Source organism: Myotis brandtii, unplaced genomic scaffold (assembly GCF_000412655.1).
Source record: "Myotis brandtii unplaced genomic scaffold, ASM41265v1 scaffold1137, whole genome shotgun sequence".
Classification (NCBI taxonomy): domain Eukaryota; kingdom Metazoa; phylum Chordata; class Mammalia; order Chiroptera; family Vespertilionidae; genus Myotis; species Myotis brandtii.
Window position 1 is genome coordinate 864,800 of NW_005353916.1, and position 10,864 is coordinate 875,663.

The window sequence follows — 10,864 nt, forward strand, 5'->3', positions numbered from 1 at the left end:
AATGAAATTGGGGGTCACCACAACATGAGGAACTGTATTAAAGGGTTGTGGCATTAGGAAGGTTGAGAACCACTGCTCTAAAGACTTCAGATACCATCATTATGCTGAAAATCTGTTTTAAAATGTAGTCAGGGTTTTGGTTTTCTCAGGCATGGAGAGGTCAACAGATCAGGAATAATTGCCATTGATACATAGTTTGTTACTCATAGTCCCCAAGAGGAAGGACGTGCCACCTTATATAGGGCCTCATGGAGAAGCAGGGTCAGCCAGGAGTCCGAAGGAGCCCAGGTGTGGCGGGGGGGGGGGGGGGGGAGAAAGCATGGGCAGGAGCCTTTATTGTGGTTTTCATAGGAATGACTGGTGAGGTAGGGTAAGCCAGCTAAGCAGGTTTAGGATTGGATAGTTTGGATAATTTAGACAGGCTCTGGATTATAGGTGTGGTCCCTAATTGTCTGGTACCTGGGCATGGGTTGATTGGGGCCAGGGGACATTGATTTGATGTGTGAGAGCTGATTAAGGAGGGAGCTGGGGTACGGCCTCTGGATCTATTGTTTTGCATGTAAAAGGCATGCTAGCAAAGGAGAGGTTTGCTATCTGTAAGAATTACCCACCCTGGGAAGGGCAGTCTTTCTTGGGTGAGGCTTCAGCTGGCAGAGCATTAAGAAAACAGAAAATAAAGAAATGTAGTTAATACACCCCCACCCCATCTTGGTATCTGCTGCCCAGACCATGAATTCCATGCATATTCATCTATCCAGCTGCCACTTGGCATCGTCACTTACATGCCTTAGGGCATTTCAGAATTAACCTGCCTAAAATGAAGTACCAATCTGCCCCCAAACCTGGCCCTCCCAGTCTTCACCACCTCAGTAAACACTACCTCCAAAAATAAAGCTAGAAATCTGGACAGCACTTTTCTTTTCCTTGCTTCCATGTTGAATACATCTGCCACTCCTTTCGGTTTACCTCCAAAATAGATCTTGTATTTATGCCCCTCTCCTCAAATCCACTGCTACATGCTAATCTAAATCAATAATTCTTATCAGATCTTAGGACTCCCAGTCTTCTCACTGTGGAGAAGACACACTAGATAACTAACCAACTATTATTAAACACTGCCCCCTCCCAAATCAACAAATGAGTAGAATGCTATAAAATTATAAATATTCTTCTATTTGCTCATTTTTCTCAATTTCTCACCATCACTGTCCTGCAGCACAGAACACAATCTACTATCCAGTTACATCCTAGAATAAACTTTTAAAAATATTAAGCAGAACATATCACTCCCTTACTTAAAAGGCGTTAGCTGTAAGATTTCCAACATGCTCAAAATCAAGCTCACCTTCTTTGGAGAGTGGCTATAACGTTTGGACCAGTTCAAGCCTCGGACTAATGAGAGGGCATGGTCCGCTCATGGCAAAGCCATATGCAGGTCTCAGCTTGGAGGGCAGAGCCCTCCCGGCACAGTTATAGCCAAAGGCTATGGTTGTAAGCTTGACCTTATGGTCCGAACCTGTGGTCCCAGGTGGCTGAGTGATGTCGGCTGCCAAAACAAAGCTTGATAGAGTTCTCAGGTGCATGTAACTAAGTAGATTTGAAACTTGCGAGAACATTGTAAACATCTTGACCACGCCCTTGCTTTGCCTTGTGGGATCTGACTATAAAATAAAGACTCAGCTTACAGGCTGTGGCACTGTCTCTCTATCCGAGAACAATGCCCCATCTAGCCCCTCCTCAGGTTCACCACTGACTGTGCTGGACATTCAACCTTCAACTATGGGCTAGAATTCCTGCATGTTCCAGTCACAGTCTAGTTCTCAAACTTTATTTCATGCCATCTTTACCCTCCTTCACTATGCTTCACAGCTTTTCTTTTTCTTTTCTTTTTTATTTTGAGTTTCTAGAACATTCTAAACTCTTTTCTGCCTCAGGAACTTGGCAATTGCTGATAACCTCTGTCTTCCTGTCCTTTAGGTGCCTGCTTGACAATCATTACTTTAAAGATGACTTCTCTGATCACCCTCTTTAAACACAAACTGCCCTCCCAGTTCCACACCATGGGTAACATCAAATTCTTTATTTTAGGACTAGAGGCTTGGTGCATGAATTTGTGCACAGGCCAGTGGGAGGAGGGGCCGTGGGCGGTTGGCTGGCTTGCCCTGCCCCCTGGTTGAACTCCCGGTCAAGGGGACAATTTGCATATTAGCCTTTTATTATATAGGATATGTACAGTAATGCTTGGTTATCTAGTCATTGTTGGTTCATTGTGAATGGTGTCTAATGTGTGTGAATGTAAGCTCCAGGAGGGTCAGCTGGCACCTATTTTTTCACTACTATGGTCCCTTGCATATAATAGGTACTTGATAAATATTTCCTAGATGAATGAATGACTTAGACAGCCAATGTCTTTTTTCATGATTTTTTTCAGCTTTGTTGAGATATCATTGACATGTAACATTGTGTAAGTTTGAGGTATATGACATGATGATTTGATAGAGGTATATATTGTGAACTAATTACCACGTAAGGTTAGTTAACACATCCATTGCCTCACATAATTACCATTTTGTGTGTGTTGTGAGATCATTTAAGATTTACTCCCTTAACAACTTCCAAGTATGCAATACAGTATTGTTAACTATAGTCGCCATGGTGTACATTATATTCTCAGGAGTTATTCATTGTATAACCGTAAGTTTGTACCCTTTGACTAACATCTACCCATCTCCCCCCGCTTCAGCTCCTGGCAACCATCATTCTACTCTGTTTCTATGAGTTTATGAGCCTGCTTTTAAACTTCAAGGCACAACTCTTACGCCATAAAAGCCTAGTGAAAATTAGTTTATTGGTGTGTTTTCCTCCTGGTTGTATGAGAACAATACAAATACCACGAATAGAAAAGAAAAAAGATGATAGCTGGATTTATATAAAAGGTATGAGGAGAAATCAGTGTCAAGATGATTTGTGAAGTTCAGTTTTACTTTTTTAAACTATCATTTCTTAAGAACTAAGAGCCAGGCTATTCTATTTTTAAAAACTATCTTGTTTATTCATCACAATAATTTTATAAAGTAGGTATTATTATTCTGATATTGCAGATAAGATTTATGAGATAGATTTACCCAGTGGCAATTTTTATTTGGTTTCCAGTTTTTTGTTATTTGTTACCATTCTATACAGATAGGATAGAGTGTGTGGGATCTGGAGCCAGGTAATTTTTGGTTTTCATTTCTCAGGACATGATTAGTAGCTGTGTGACCTTGAATATGTTACCTAACCTCCTTAAAAATGGTTTCTTTCTTATAAATAATAGGAAAACATTACTGCCTCCCCATAGAGTTATTGTGATTATTAGATTAGATGATGGGTGGAAATTATTGTAACACAGTGTCTGGCACATAGGAAAATGCTCTGAAGATATTAGTTATTATCATCATTCCCAAATTTGTAGCATTAAGGAGCACAGCTTTAAAAAGGAAGCAAGTTGTCTGTGGTTTAAGGGAACAAAATGTCCCAGTTTAGGAATGTTATAAAACTAAATGAGAAATTTCTATACTTGAATGTCTTTGAAGAAGCTTGTCATGCATGTAATCACTGTATTTATATTAAAATAAATTAATGAAAAAGCTGACAAAATAGCACATAAAACACATACAAAATATGGCTCAGGATGTAATTTCTTGTATGCAATGAATACATTAATAATTAATAAGAGCGAATACCCATCAACCTCATTTGCAATTACATTTGAAGAGAAAGATTCTTTTCAATTTCTGTTTGTTTGTTTTTCCTGAACTTTTTATAGCACCAGTTGAAAAAGCTTTGAATTATTCTCTCTCCTCCCTTCAATCGCCACCACCTTCTTCCACTGTTCACGTCAAACAGAACTTCTCTTAATAATCTATTTCCTAGTCTTTGTCCAAACTTGTTTCATGGGAACTCAAGTGATGTGGCTACCACTCCTCTTTTGAAAGCCAGCTCCATGGCCAAGTAGCTTGCACAGTCAGCAAGGATTACCTGACACTGTGCCTTCATTTTCTCTTTTATAATGCTATGCGATTACTCTTAGCTAACACTTCGCATTATCCAAAGTAATTCACTTCTCTCCTTGATGTTTGCACCCTTCAGGTATTAGTGGACTGTTATCATGACCCCCCCTTTAATTGTCACTTAGTCAGGTTTTACATATTTAGTTCTTTTCATCTTTCCCCATAAGTCCATTCCCTCAGGCCTGTAATCATTTTGTTGCTCTTCTTTGAGCCTTTTCCAGTTTGTCTGCCTCTTTCTGGAAATGAGGCTCCCAGAAATGACTGCATCACTACAAATATGTTCTCTGAAGAGCTCTCTGGAGTCACAGAGCTGCTTGGTTGGAGAAGTGACGCTGCATTGAGCCAACCTCAAAATGAGATGGTTCAACAAAGCACGTGTGGTTGCATCCTACTTCATGTTTGCTTGTAGACACGACTAATGTTCTTGTCTAGATTTCAAGTTCCTGGAGAAAAATACATGCACAACTTACTTTTTTTTGAATGGCTAAGTGTCTTCAACCTTGGCTGCACATTGAAATCACCCGATGATCTTTAAGAAATACTAATGCCTTGCTCCCATCCAGGCATTTTGAGTTTATTGGTATAAGATGTGAGCTGGTCATAAAACTTTTTTAAAATTCCCCAGGTGATTCTAATGTGCAACAAAGGTTGAGAACCACTGTCTTAAACAACAGAAGCTTAGTAAACATTTGGCAAGTAAATGAAACAATTAATATTATTTTATTTATCTTTTCCTCAACTAATATCTCCAAGTATCTTCAGGGGTAGTTGCCTTTCAGTTTCCTGCCACTTTACTTATCTATGTTTTGTATTGACACTTTAAGCTTTTCCAGGTCACCACTCATTGAATAATTAAAAAAAACAAAAATCTTCACCTGAGGACATGCTTCCATTGATTTTTAGAAAGAGAAGAAGGGGAGAGAGAGAAACATTGATGTGAAAGAGAAACATTGATTGGTTGCCTCCTGTATGCACCCAACTGGGATCAAACCCTCAACCTAGGTATGTTCCCTGACGGGAAATCAAGCCCACAGCCTTTTTGGTATACAGGACAGACGGTGCTCCAACCAACTGAGCCACCTGGCCAAAGTTTATTGAATACATTATTTCTTTTTGGGGGATGTGTGTGTCAGAATTTTTAGAAGCTTTAGAAAAATTATATCATGTGTCTGACCTTTTTGTTTTCTGATAGGCTTCTCAGTTTAATAACACTTTCATGTTTAAATCTCTCATTTTACATCCTTCCATCTACATAGGAATGAAAAAATCAGAATTTCCTTTGCCCTTTTTGTTTTCTTTTATGCATTTCTATAGCACTTGTCAACCCAATGAAGATCTACTTTATTTAAATGGCTGCAGCATTTGCAATGATTTTTCCTGGCTAATTTTGATTCAAGAGCAGCATGTCTATTCAGATGAAATTAAGTAATTCATATTAGATAAAATTTCAAGATGCAGTTTAGCATATTCATAAACACTATGTCAATTTAGTAGATTTAAAAAATGTTATAACCTTTACATATGTATTTTAAAAATATATTTCTATTGAATTTTTAGAGAGAGGAAAAGAGAGAGAGAGACAGAGATAGAAACATCAATGAGAAAGAAATGGTGATCTGCTGCCTCTTGCATGCCCCCCACTGGGGATCCAGATCCAACCAGGACATATGACCTTACGGGGAATCGAACTGATGACTTCTTGATGCTTGAATGACACTCAACCAACTGAGCCACACTGGCTGGGATAGCCTTTATATTTTTAGAGCAGTTTCAAGTTTACAAAAGAATTCAATAGAAAGTACAGAGAATTCCCATAGGTTTTTTTGTGGGGTTTTTTTGATGTGTGTTTTATCTGAGACTGAAGCTCAAGCATCATATACAGGGCACTGTCTTTTGGAGCTTTGGCCAGTGCTTTAAACAGTGAACATGACATAGGGACTTATTAAACTAGGAGATAAGAATGTGAAACTGCATTGATATAAAGAATGGGGTTTATCTGGCATGTTTGGGAGTTTATTCTTTACATGGACCTTCAAATATTTTAATTTTTAGCACAATCAAAAGGCAGATAGCCAAAATGCAGCTCCCACTACAAGACCACACCAAACCAGTATTCTTATCTCAAAAGGCCTTCTTTTTAGTGACAGCCAAGATGCTGGAAGACAAGTCCGTAGAATGCGAGGCAGAGAGAGCATCACCATAGGGGCAGCTTGTTGGAACAAGCAATTGACCTTCAGTAACTATACATTCTTGCTTTAACACTGTAGAAACTTTTTACTTTGGACTTGCACAAAATTGAAAGGCCTGCAGGTAGTGCTAATTCATGACTTCTTAGTCTTCTGCATCCTGTTTTTACCAAACACTGACAGCCTGAAAAATCAAAGAAAACGGTCTACTTATCAATTTTCTCAGCTACTTATAGTAATACGTTGGAGGTCGAAGGAAGATCTAGGTTTTGATTAACCCCAGTAACGAACAGGAAAGAGAGAAGCAAGGCCAAAGAGAGTCTCACTCAGCTGCCCAGATAAATGATTTTTAGAGGTTAAGTCTCCACGTAGTCAAATGTCCAATTATCTTTATTTTATAAAAGGAGAATAATGTAGTATGTGTAAGTGACATCTTTACTAAAACCTCTATGGTCAGTTTTACTGTGGCTAAAATTCAATTTTCCCAACATTTTTACTAGTTTGTCAGGTATACAGCTGCATGCATAGTCAAATGTCCAATTATCTTTATTTTATAAAAGAGGAATAATATAGTTTGTGCGAGTGACATCTTTACTAAAACCTCTATGGTCAGTAGTTTTACTGTGGCTAAAATTCAATTTTCCTAACATTTTTACTAGTTTGTCAGGTATACAGCTGCATGCTTTTGTTAAACCACAACAGATACTAGAATATGCATATATCTCTAGACCTGGGATAATTGTTGAATTATGCCACCATTATGGTAAAGTGTAGACATTGATAAACTTTTCAAAGATACTTGCAAAGGAAAACATCATAGTAACCTCTCAGTTAGAGATCTTTAACTAATGTAAAATTTGGTTAATGATCAGAAAGAGACGGGTCTAAAATATTTTTTGTTCAAAAAGCAATAGAATGAAGCACAGTAAAATCCTAGGTTTTGGCAATTGAAATATGGTAGTTAGCTGTGGGATACAGAACGTCGAGAATTATTGGGTAAGACCTTTTGGGTTGCATTTATCTAGGCTGTTATTTTCATGGTAAAAGCAAGGTGGGGGGGGTTAATTAAACTTTGTTACTAACCTACTGTAAGTAGAAGTTTATATTTGGTTTCTAATAAAAAGTGGCCCAGGGACTATCTGTCTGGGGTAGGGAATGCCTACTAAAATGTACTCTGTGGGCCTAACTCTAAATTAATTGGAGTAGGCTCTCTAGGGGTGGGACCAGCATGATGTATTTTTATCATGATCCCTAGCTGATTCTTCTGTACACTGGAATTAGGCCTTTTTACAGAATATAGAAAAGGGTGGGCCAGAAGGTGTTGAGCACTATATACTCTTCCCATTCTGCTTCACTAATTGTAAATTGAATCAGAAAAATGTAAGCTAGAACTATAGGAGTTTAGGCAGTGAATTCTCCTAAGTTAGCAACTCAGCTTTAAATAATTGCACACAGAAAGACTCTAAATTCTTTGCCTTAATATTTTAGCTTTTGAACTAGCATGGATCCCAGACAATGAAAAAAGAACAAGAATCAAAGGAAAATAATCTGGATGCAATCAATTCCCTGATGGGAAAATAGAATGGAGTTGAGATCAGAGGAACACTGCAGTGAAAGTTGCTTAGTAATTGTAGCATATTGTAGGTTTGTCTATACTTAGGCTAACAATCCTGTTGTGCCATTTGCGTTCAGTGGTTCTTAGTTACTCTCTCTGGTTGAAAAAAGTTTCAAGTATTGTTAAGAAGAGATATCTCAATCAGTTGAACCTAAATGGATGCTTTTTCAAAGTTCCAATTTCTGGAGTTGTCAGGAAAAAAAAAGTGATACTTCTGCAGAATCTGCCTGAACAAGATCTGTACCTGCCTGAGTGTGTCATGCATTACACAAAGAATGCAGGCAAAATTACAGGGTTATTTATTCCCATTGAAGAGACAGAAAAGGTTCTAAGCAATTCAAATGTACCAATTACAAGAGGCTATCTATCCATTTCAACCATCCCACCATTGATTAAAACAGTTCTGGAATTTCAATTTTTGCTAAGACCAAGTTACATTCTTTTGAACATCCTCTGGGGTAGCAAATCTTTGTAATCTGAAAGTAGTTTTGATTTGGTGGAATAACCTGTTGATACAGTCATTCCCTGGGCATTTATTTTAGTTAATCAACATTAAGTCACAACTCTAAAGTAATAAAATTAATTTTCCTGGATGATTCACAAACAGGTTCCAAAAACAATGCCAAATGCAAAATTACTAATATTTTGAGCATGAACAGTATGACTATCATTGACAAGGAATTTGCTGTGATATAGGTGAAATAAGCCTGGTCTTGGAGTGTAAGGATCTGTGTTAAGTCATAGCTCTGAAACCTTGATTGCTCAAAGTTTCCTACAGGCTTACAGTTAAGTGAGACAGTATGTGAGAAAGTGATTTACAGAATGAAAACACAAATATGTTGTTATCGATAAACATACCTATTGCTGAGCTGTCTGTTTTGCAGAGCAATTCCATATGGATGAACAAGCTCAGTTTTTTTTAAGGCGTTCATATTTTGGTGGTTACTATTCAGTTACTTATTAGTAATTATGTTTATTTAAACAAATATTATTTGGAGCAGATTTCCAAAAATTTTCATTTTTCTGGACATTGGTCTCTCCTAGAAGACACTGAAATATAATGAAACTATATTTTAAAATACAGAATCCTTACTCCTCCACATTTTTTAATGCAAGTAAATTGGAATCATTTATATTTTCCTACTCAAGACTTTGAGGACCTGATGTTTATAAGAACTGGTAAGTTTTTAAAAGGAGAAATATGAGTACTTTTTATGAAAATACTGGGCATATTTATATTTTCATTCTAAATTTCAAAAATAAGAAGACAGATTTTAATGACCTTAACTTTTATGATCACTTGTTTTTGAAAAAATGTCTTCCATATATGATAATGGAAAAGTGACATTTAGTTATCATAAACCACAGGAAAGTCTTTAAAACATTTTAAGTTATTTTCTCCTCAATGCACTTTTTAAAATAAATGGGATAAAGCAGAATGGATTGATTTAATATGGATCGTTGCTTCCGGTTTCTTCATCACATTGGAGTTTTCAAATCCAGTGAATAGGAAGAAACAGGCCAAAATAGAGGTTTGTTTCTTCCCCAAGTAAAAGGCTTAGCCCTGAATAATTTTGGCAGCCTCTTCATGATATTCAAATGACAGTGTTAAATATAATTCTAAAAGCCTTAGTGCATTCTCTTAATTCTTCACTTTTTCATTTTGACATTAAATGTCTGGTTAGGTCCAAACTTTGGGTGAAAGGTCAAGTGACATGGTTAATCTCTTAACCCCCATCAATAAGGGCTTTTTAAGAAAGATCCTTTGGTACTAAAGCAACAGGCCCTATGCACTTGATTAAGGTAATGACAGAAAGCAGAGATGGAGGGGGGAAAGAATCAGGCCGTGGGTGAGGGTAATATACAGATAATGACACATTTCAAGTGCTCAGGACTACTCACCTTCTGAAGATTAATTCTTTATTAAATCAGTTTTTCAGTCTTGGCTATAAAGGGTCTGGTTTTCCAGCATTTATTTTCCCAGTCTTCCCATCTCCTGTACTTATTCCACAAGAGCCGAAGTAGAGACTCTGTGTGGAATCCACGCATGTATTCCAAGTCAACGCCGCGTGTATCCAAAATGTTATTACTTATCTTCAAAGGAAGGAAATTATCATTTTGTACCAGACACTTAAAGAGACATAATATTTTTTTCTATACAATCTAAAGCCGGGAATGAGAAAATGGAATATTCTTGTTTTAAAAATTACTTCAAAAATAAGAAAATGGGCCAAAATGGTCTGCTATATTAAACTTTAAGGCTTTGATTCCAAAGTACATTTTTAGTTCTTCTCCAGATAGAAATTTGCTACATAGTTTATACTCCCATTACTTTTGTGTTTTCCTTTAAAGATTTTTTTAAAGAGAAGGGATAATATTTTATTATTTTCCCTGATGCCCAGCACAGTGCTTAACTCCAAACAGACACACCATAAATGCTTATTCATTTTAACACACCTATTTGTTAATCTCTGAGAGGGTATGAGGACATATCCTGCCTCTAGAATTTATCTAAACACCTTCTCAAGCAGTATTTTCTAATAGTGATAATTCCTCAGGTCTTTGTCAGTCTGCAATATTTTGCTATCAGTTAAGAATTGTCTTGATAGCAGCAAATGAATATTCATTGAGTACTTAGTGTGTGCCCCTGCTGTGCTAAGTTCCTCAGGAATAATATTTTACTAATCCTAATGGACTCTTAAATATAAAGCACACTTATTACCCCCATTATTCAGAAGAGAAAGTGAAGATTGGAATGTCATGGTCAAGGTTACTCAGTTAGGCAGTTGCAGAGCCCAGGGTTGTCAGTCTCCAAATTTCCTTCCATCTAAGCACTGGCAGGTACAGGATATACCAGTAAGTGAGAGCCTAGGATGCTGATAAGGAGATAAGCAAGTTCCAAAGACACTGATCTTCACAGTTTGTTTAAGTCATTATCAAACCTTCCCCCACCCCATCGCATCCTCTTGGTGGAAATAAAGACCCCTCCATGCCTGGCATTTTCTTGTCCT